At 34.7% G+C, this 7820-nt stretch overlaps 1 pseudogene; it reads right to left on the bottom strand.

Annotated features, from left to right (window-relative positions):
• Window positions 1–6171: 6171 nt before the first annotated feature.
• Window positions 6172–6721, bottom strand: LOC124091429 (large ribosomal subunit protein eL19-like; annotated as a pseudogene).
• Window positions 6722–7820: the final 1099 nt, after the last annotated feature.

The following is a 7820-nucleotide window of genomic DNA, read 5'->3' on the forward strand; positions in this document are numbered from 1 at the left end:
ATAGAGCCCTAATATCCAGAGTATACAAAGAACTCAAAAAATTAAACAATAAGAAAACAAATAACCCAATCAACAAATGGGCCAAAGACCTGAACAGACACTTCTCAGAGGAGGACATACAATCAATCAACAAGTACATGAAAAAATGCTCACCATCTCTAGCAGTCAGAGAAATGCAAATCAAAACCACCCTAAGATACCATCTCACTCCAGTAAGATTGGCAGCCATTATGAAATCAAACAACAACAAGTGCTGGAGAGGATGTGGGGAAAAGGGTACTCTTGTACATTGCTGGTGGGACTGCAAACTGGTGCGGCCAATCTGGAAAGCAGTATGGAGATTCCTGGGAAAGCTGGGAATGGAACCACCATTTGACCAAGATATTGCCCTTCTTGGACTTTTCCCTGAAGACCTTAAAAGAGCGTACTACAGGGATACTGCTACATCGATGTTCATAGCAGCACAATTCACAATTGCTAGACTGTGGAACCAACCCAGATGCCCTTCAATAGATGAATGGATAAAAAAAATGTGGCATTTATACACCATGGAGTATTACGCAGCACTAAAAAATGACAAAATCATGGAATTTGCAGGGAAATGGATGGCACTAGAGCAGATTATGCTTAGTGAAGCTAGCCAATCCCTAAAAAACAAATACCAAATATCTTCTTTGATATAATGAGAGCAACTAAGAACAGAGCAGGGAGGAAGAGCAGGAAGAAAAGATTAACATTAAACAGATACATGAGGTGGGATGGAAAGGGAGAGAAAAGGGAAATTGCATGGTAATGGAGGGAGACCCTCATTGTTATACAAAATTACATGTAAGAGGTTGTGAGGGGAATGGGAAAATAAACAAGGAGAGATATGAATTACAGTGGATGGGGTAGAGAGAGAAGATGGGAGGGGAGGGAGGGGGATGGTAGAGGATAGGAAAGGTAGCAGAATACAACAGTTACTAATAGGGCATTATGTAAAAATGTGGATGTGTAACCGATGTGATTCTGCAATCTGTATTTGGGGTAAAATTGGGAGTTCATAACCAACTTCAATCTAATGTATGAAATATGATATGTCAAGAGCTTTATAATGTTTTGAACAACCAATAAAAATATATATATATTTACATTAATATATAATTTATATAAGAATATATAAATATATTATATAAATATGTTATATAATTCATATATCAATATATAATATATGATTATACAAATATATAATATTATGTGAATACATAATATATTTATATATTAATATACATAACATTTTAATATATTTTGAATATGTATATATAATCAAAAAAATATATCATATAGAATATAATATAAACGAGAATGTTATATAAATGTATCATATTTAATTTATATTATATATGCTATTCTATAATATGTAATATATTTATATAATACTATGATTTAAATTATATAGATAATTATGTCTTTTTTGACTTTAGATGATTTTAATATTTTTGATAGTTTTTAACCCCTTAACTTTATCTGTATAAATTTTTATTTTATGACTTTTTAACCTTTTTTATATTTTTTATAAAGGTTTTTAAAAATGTGTACTTCAGATATTTTTAATTTCAATGCATTTTCTCTTGACATTATGAGGGTTTGGTTAAAACCATTCCTTTTGGATATATGCTTGTAATCCCAGTAGCTTGGGAGGCTGAGACAGGTGGATCTCAAGTATAAAGCCAGCCTTAGCAATGGCAAAGCTCTTAGCAACCCTGTCTCTAAATAAAATTCAGAATAGGGCTGGGGATGCAGCTCAATGGTTGAGTGTCCCTTGGTTTAATTTCCAGTACCCCTCCAAAAAATCCTTTTGTATGAAATGTTTTGACTTATAAATCACTTTACATACTTTTTCTACCTGTACTACCAACCAGTGAAAACTTATATGTCATTAGAATTGAGCAATAATTTATTTAATTTCATTTTGAGAGTATAGTGTGTCTCTTTGTCCCTTTTGCTGCTGTCATAATGGTGATTGTCACAACATATACATTTGGGGAGAACACATTCAGACCATAGCAACTATGTTTAAGTACACTGTAAAGAGAAATCCTTCTGGGAAATAATGTTGGTTTAAATCACGTGGAAAATTCTTTCTAACTCTGAACCTAAGACTGTAGGGTAAATAGACCTTGATTCTAGTTGGGCTGTTTCCAAACATGTGTCCATACACATGTCAGTGCCCTATGCTGATGCAGCTTGCATTCTGCGGTTTCAGCTACCAGCCAGGGATTACTGCACTGTGGCCCTGGTCCCCATCTCTATCTTGCTACTGACATGAGCTGATGTCACTATTGGATTGTAGGATTTAAGGACTGTTGTGTAGTTTAAAGATTTAGGTTGTTGATATTTAATTATAATAATTAAACATTTAATGACAATGTACTATATACTGTCACTATGCTAGATAACAGAGACAAAACAATCTTTTAAAACACTTACTGGGCTGGAATAAAACTCACAGTTAAGTGCTAACCTAAAATGTGTGAGGCTCTGGGTTCAATTTCCAGTACTAAAATCAAACAAAAAACCTTTCTGTATTTGTGGAACTTACAATTAAACACTATCAGGAATTGGCAGCTAACTCTGAGTAGATTCTATTTTAACATTTGAAAAAGTCAGATTTGTTCAAATACCATGTTTTTCCAGAAAACAAAATAGCAGAATGCCCTCTCAATAAAGTCTGAGAATAGGAGAAAAAATTTAAATTGAATCTAAAATTATGTAACTTGTATTATTTAAAAAATGTTATTCACATTTGTAAAATTTTTATCTTCCCCTTAGTACTGGGGAGTGAACCCTGGGGAGCTTAACCACTGAGGCACTTTCAGAGATCTTATTTTTTGAGACAGGATCTCACTAATTTATTGAGTCTGGCTTTGAACTTATGATTCTCTAGTCTCACACTCCCAAGCCAATGAGATTAAAGGCATGGACCTCCCATTTCTAAAATTGTAGTTATCATATTTGTGCACCCAGCTTTCTTTCAGGAGACTTTAATTGAAAACTCTCCTGGAGGCTGGGATGTGTTTCAGTGGTAGAGCACTTTCCTTGCATGCTGAGGCCCTGGGATTGAGCTCCAGTGCTAGAGAGAAGGAAGGAAGGAAGGAAGGAAGGAAGGAAGGAAGGAAGGAAGGAAGGAAGGAAGGAGTGAAGAGAGAGAAATTGAGAAAGAGAGAAAGGGACGACTGGAGGGATAGAGGGAGGAAGGAAGGAATAAAGGAAGGAGGAGGGAAGAGAGAGAAAGGGAGAGAGAGAAAAGAGGGAGAGAGGGGGAGGAAGAAAGGAAGGAAGGAAGGAAGGAAGGAAGGAAGGGAGGAAGGGAGGGAGGAAGGGAGGGAGGGAAAGGAAGGAAGAAGAAAAGAAGGAAGGAAGGAATGAAGGAAGGAAGGGGGAAGAGAGAGAAAGAGTGGGATGGAGAAAAGAAGAAAGGAAGGGAAGAAAGGAAGGGAAGGAAAACGATTAGGAAAAGAAAATTATAATGAACACCAATTAAAATGTCTTTTGCTAACCTTCATATTAGTCATTCATTACAGGAACAAAAACCCTTGTATCACTATTTAAATTAATTAAAATCCTTCAAAATCAAATTTCAGTTCTTCAGTCCCACAAGTTATTTCAAGAGCTCAATAACCACATGGGCTGGTAGCTATCATACCTGAGAGTGCAGGGCAGATACCATACATTTCTGTCATGTCAGAAAGGTCTATTGGACAACACTGACAAAGAGGAAGCATCACATCAAGGTACTGGTATTGTGGATGTGTTAAAGGATATTCAATAAAATTCAACACCATGCATGTTAAAAAAAAATAAAATAAAAACACTTAGCAAATTGTAACCTACAAGAGGATATCCTGAAACCAAATGAGGACTTTCTTAACAAGCCAGTCAATTTGGCAGCATCTCATTCATGATGTTGACAAAATAACATCATTTGGAAATAGCCTCTTTGCTGTGTATATACAAAAAAAGCATCATAATGTCTTTAAAAGTCTCAACTCTTGTATACAAATCTGTGTTGATTATCAATTGAATGTTACAAGTAGAAAACCAATCAGGAAAACCAGTTCATGTGATGCATAATAGCACAGCACTAAAATAACAGACTGGAAATTCTTCCATGAAACAAAGCCAAGCTAGGGGTGTGTTAACACAGTGAAAGTTCTTTGTTGACTAACTGCTCAACAGGGGTCAAATTACACTTCTGAAATTCATAGGAATTTTCTAAATTTTTTTTGACTGTGGTCTGCCTTTAGTGAATATGCTTTTTAAGTATATTTCATTCACTTTTTTCTAATATATTTTTGTTGCAAGAGTTCATAAACACTGATTTTAAAAGATACTTGTTTCTACTGCAGTTCTAGATACTAGTAGAGCTAAATTCCAATTGATATATGAAAATATGGTCCTACATGATAACTTTGATCTGCAATCTGGTATCAGAAATCATAAGGTCTAAAAACCACTCCACTGAAGTTTAGTAAATCCTATTTATTACATGCCAGGTATTATACAAAGGGCTTAATTTCATTTATCTTATTTACTTCTGTAACAACTGTGTGTTATGAAGTAGGTAGTATTAATCCTATAGCCTAACAGGTTGATCTTAGTTTAATAATGTGCTCATTATGAGTAGTTCAGTCAGAATTTGAACCCAGCTAGCTTCCATTACTTTTACTATCCCAAGATCTAGAGCTCCTAATGAGGAACTCAAAGGAACTCCTAGTTGATCTATAAGGTTTTTCATCTATGAACTCAAACTTGGCCATTTAATTAAGTGCCATTCAAGTTTGATTTATTTAAAAAAATGACACACACCAGGTACAGTGACACACATTTTTAATCCCAGTGAAGTACGGAATCTCAAGTTCAAGGGCAGTATGCACAATTTAGGGAGAACCCAAAATAAAAACGTCTGGGGATGTAGCTCTGTGGTAAAGCACACCTGGGTTCAGTTCCTAGTACCCCCCCCAAAAGAAAGAAGGAAAGGAAGGAAGGGAGGAAGAAAGAAAGAAAGAAATAAAGAAAGAAAGAAAGAAAGGAAGAAAGAAAGAAAGAAAGAAAGGCACTTGTCCCTTTTGTTAGGAAACATTAAGTTCTTGCCCTTGAGCCAAGGTGCTCTTGAAAAAAAGAATTCAGTAGATGTCTAGATCTTGCTCAGCTTCAAATTATTTAACTGCTTTCTGAGTGCAGAAAATATTGTGGCCCAAACAGGCCATGATGTTCTCTAAGCCTCCTGAGCTCATTATGCACATCACTACATTTTGTGTTTTGGAACTTATAAAGATAGTGTGATGACTTAAAGGTCCATTGATTTATCATTCCCATAATGAAAAAGTAGTCTCTTTTAGTTCATCTTCAACCATATACAGTTGTCAAACTGATAGAATTAGCCAGAAGAAACTTTATTTTATAGACTGGAGCTAAGTGATTAAGTATAGAAGTAGTATTTCTAACTACAATGTTTAAAATAAAATCTTTACCATATGAATTATATGGTTGTAAAAAAGAGCTTGGCTTTTTTTTAAATAGTTGTCCTCTGTTAATCATAGCTTCTATTTTCCAAATGACAATTAACAGCTTTACTTTCTAATATTTTCCATATCAGCCAAAGATTGCCAACTACATTTACATATTCTTGTACTAAGATTTTTGGTTTTGCCAGCTTTTACCAGTGACCATAATTGGGATGCACTTAGAATTCTTTCTGAATAATATGGTTTAGTTACATTTCAGTATTTAGCTTTTTAAATATGTCCATAGTCTTTCAGGACATGGGTTTCAACAAGAAAATTATACATTTCCAATAAAATTCAATTTGAACATTTTATATAATGGTGAAAGAAGTTCAGAACTGTGTTGAAGATTTAAAAAATTAAAGTATGTGCAACAGAGCAGAAATATTTGGAGAATGTTGATCTATTATTGGTTTTAAAACAAGTAATATGGCTTCTTTAAACCTCACAATTCAAAGACCAAATTAACTGTATTTCTTTTATTGTAAAAAAGGAAGATTTATAAAACTGTTAACTTCTAAAATTGTGGTACAATACAGTTTTTTAATAGATAAAGTTTGTTTTTATTTCAAGGAGTATCATTGTAATCATCAAGACCTCTATGTACAGACATAAGAGGGGAGTTTTATTTCTTGTTCTCTTCCTCCTTTGACAGAGTCTTTATGTCCTCCTCCTTGGCATGGAGTGCTCCTCATAGAGCTTGTGTTCCTTCTTGGTCTCAGCCTGGTCAGCCAGAAGATCCTTGTTTGCCTTATCTGCCTTCAGCTTGTGGATATGTTCCATGAGAATCTACTTGTTTTTGAACACATTGCCCTTGGCCTTCAGGTAGAGGCTGTGATACATGTGGTGGTCAATCTTAGATTCACGGTATCTCTGAGCAGCCTAAACAGCATCCGTATCCTCTGCACCCAGGTGACCTCCTCCTGCATTGGAGCAATAGCTGTACTCTTCTGCTTAAAACATGCTTATGCCTCTGGCAAGCCACGTATTTTTCTGGCATGGAACCCCAAATTAGACAGTCACTGGTTTGTGGATGGTCAGCCCATCTTTGATCAGCTTCCATATCTGCTGATGAGAGTTGCCATTGGAGATTTCATTGGTCTCATTGGGGTCCAACCAAACTTCTTTTGCCATAGTGGAGGACACTAGAGACATCTCTTCTGAAGCCTGAGCATCCTCCTGGCTGCTCCTGTAGCTGTGGAAGGAAAGAGCCCAAACTATATGTTTGAAGCTTTTCATAATATATGTAAGATTTAAACATTAAATATTTGTAACATGTTACATGTATAAAATGTACCCCTATATTCACACAATTGTCTTCATTTGTTAACAGTGCACAAATGGTTACATAGTCCAGAGATCATATTTACTTAAGCTTGTTAGCTTGCTTCTGAAGAGTTCAGTGAATCATGTTAGTTTTTTCTTTCACATTTGACCAAAACATCCTGAATGTAATGAATGACTCTCTCCATTTATATAATGTATATAATATTTATAAATAATATATGTACATTATTTAAATATAAAGTATTTATATATAGTATAATGTAATATATATTATTTAAATATAAAATATTTAAATAACTATAATACAAAACACACAGGCCAAATCTGGCCTGCCACTTGTTGTTTTTTTCCAGCAGGGGACACTGGGGATTAAATGTAGGGGCACTGGACTACTGAGCCACATCCCCAGCCCTATTTTGTATTTTGTTTAAAGTCAGGGTCTCAGTGAGTTGCTTAGCACTTTGCTTTTGCTGAAGCTGGCTTTGAGGATCATGAGATCCTCCTGCCTTAGGCTCACAAGCCAATGTAAATAAGATTGTATTGTAACATAATCATTCTCATTTATTTTATAAGTTGTCTGTAATTGCTTTCCTACTACAACACCAGAGTTGAGTAGCTGGGACAGAGACCTGCTGGCCTGCAAAGCCTAAAGGATTTACTATCTTATTACCAAAAAAAAAAATGTGTGCTTACCCATGGGCTTGATGAATGTGTCATACTGTGAGTTAAATATTTCACTTATTATTCCAATAAGTGTCTGTTTTATGTTTAGAAATTTCCTCTTCTGTGTTTTGACTAATGTGTTTAAAATAGAATACAATATGAACAAAAATAGCATAAATGTCTATATTAGTATATGCACATTATATTCACTAGTACTGAATATTGTTTGCATGACCATTTTATACCTGATTTTATATATATAATGTATATATGTGTGTGCGTGTATGAGTATATATATATATATATATATATATATATATATAT

Source organism: Marmota monax, unplaced genomic scaffold (assembly GCF_021218885.2).
Source record: "Marmota monax isolate L192 unplaced genomic scaffold, Marmota_monax_Labrador192_F-V1.1 WCK01_AAM20220418_F8-fsc00335, whole genome shotgun sequence".
Lineage (NCBI taxonomy): Eukaryota > Metazoa > Chordata > Mammalia > Rodentia > Sciuridae > Marmota > Marmota monax.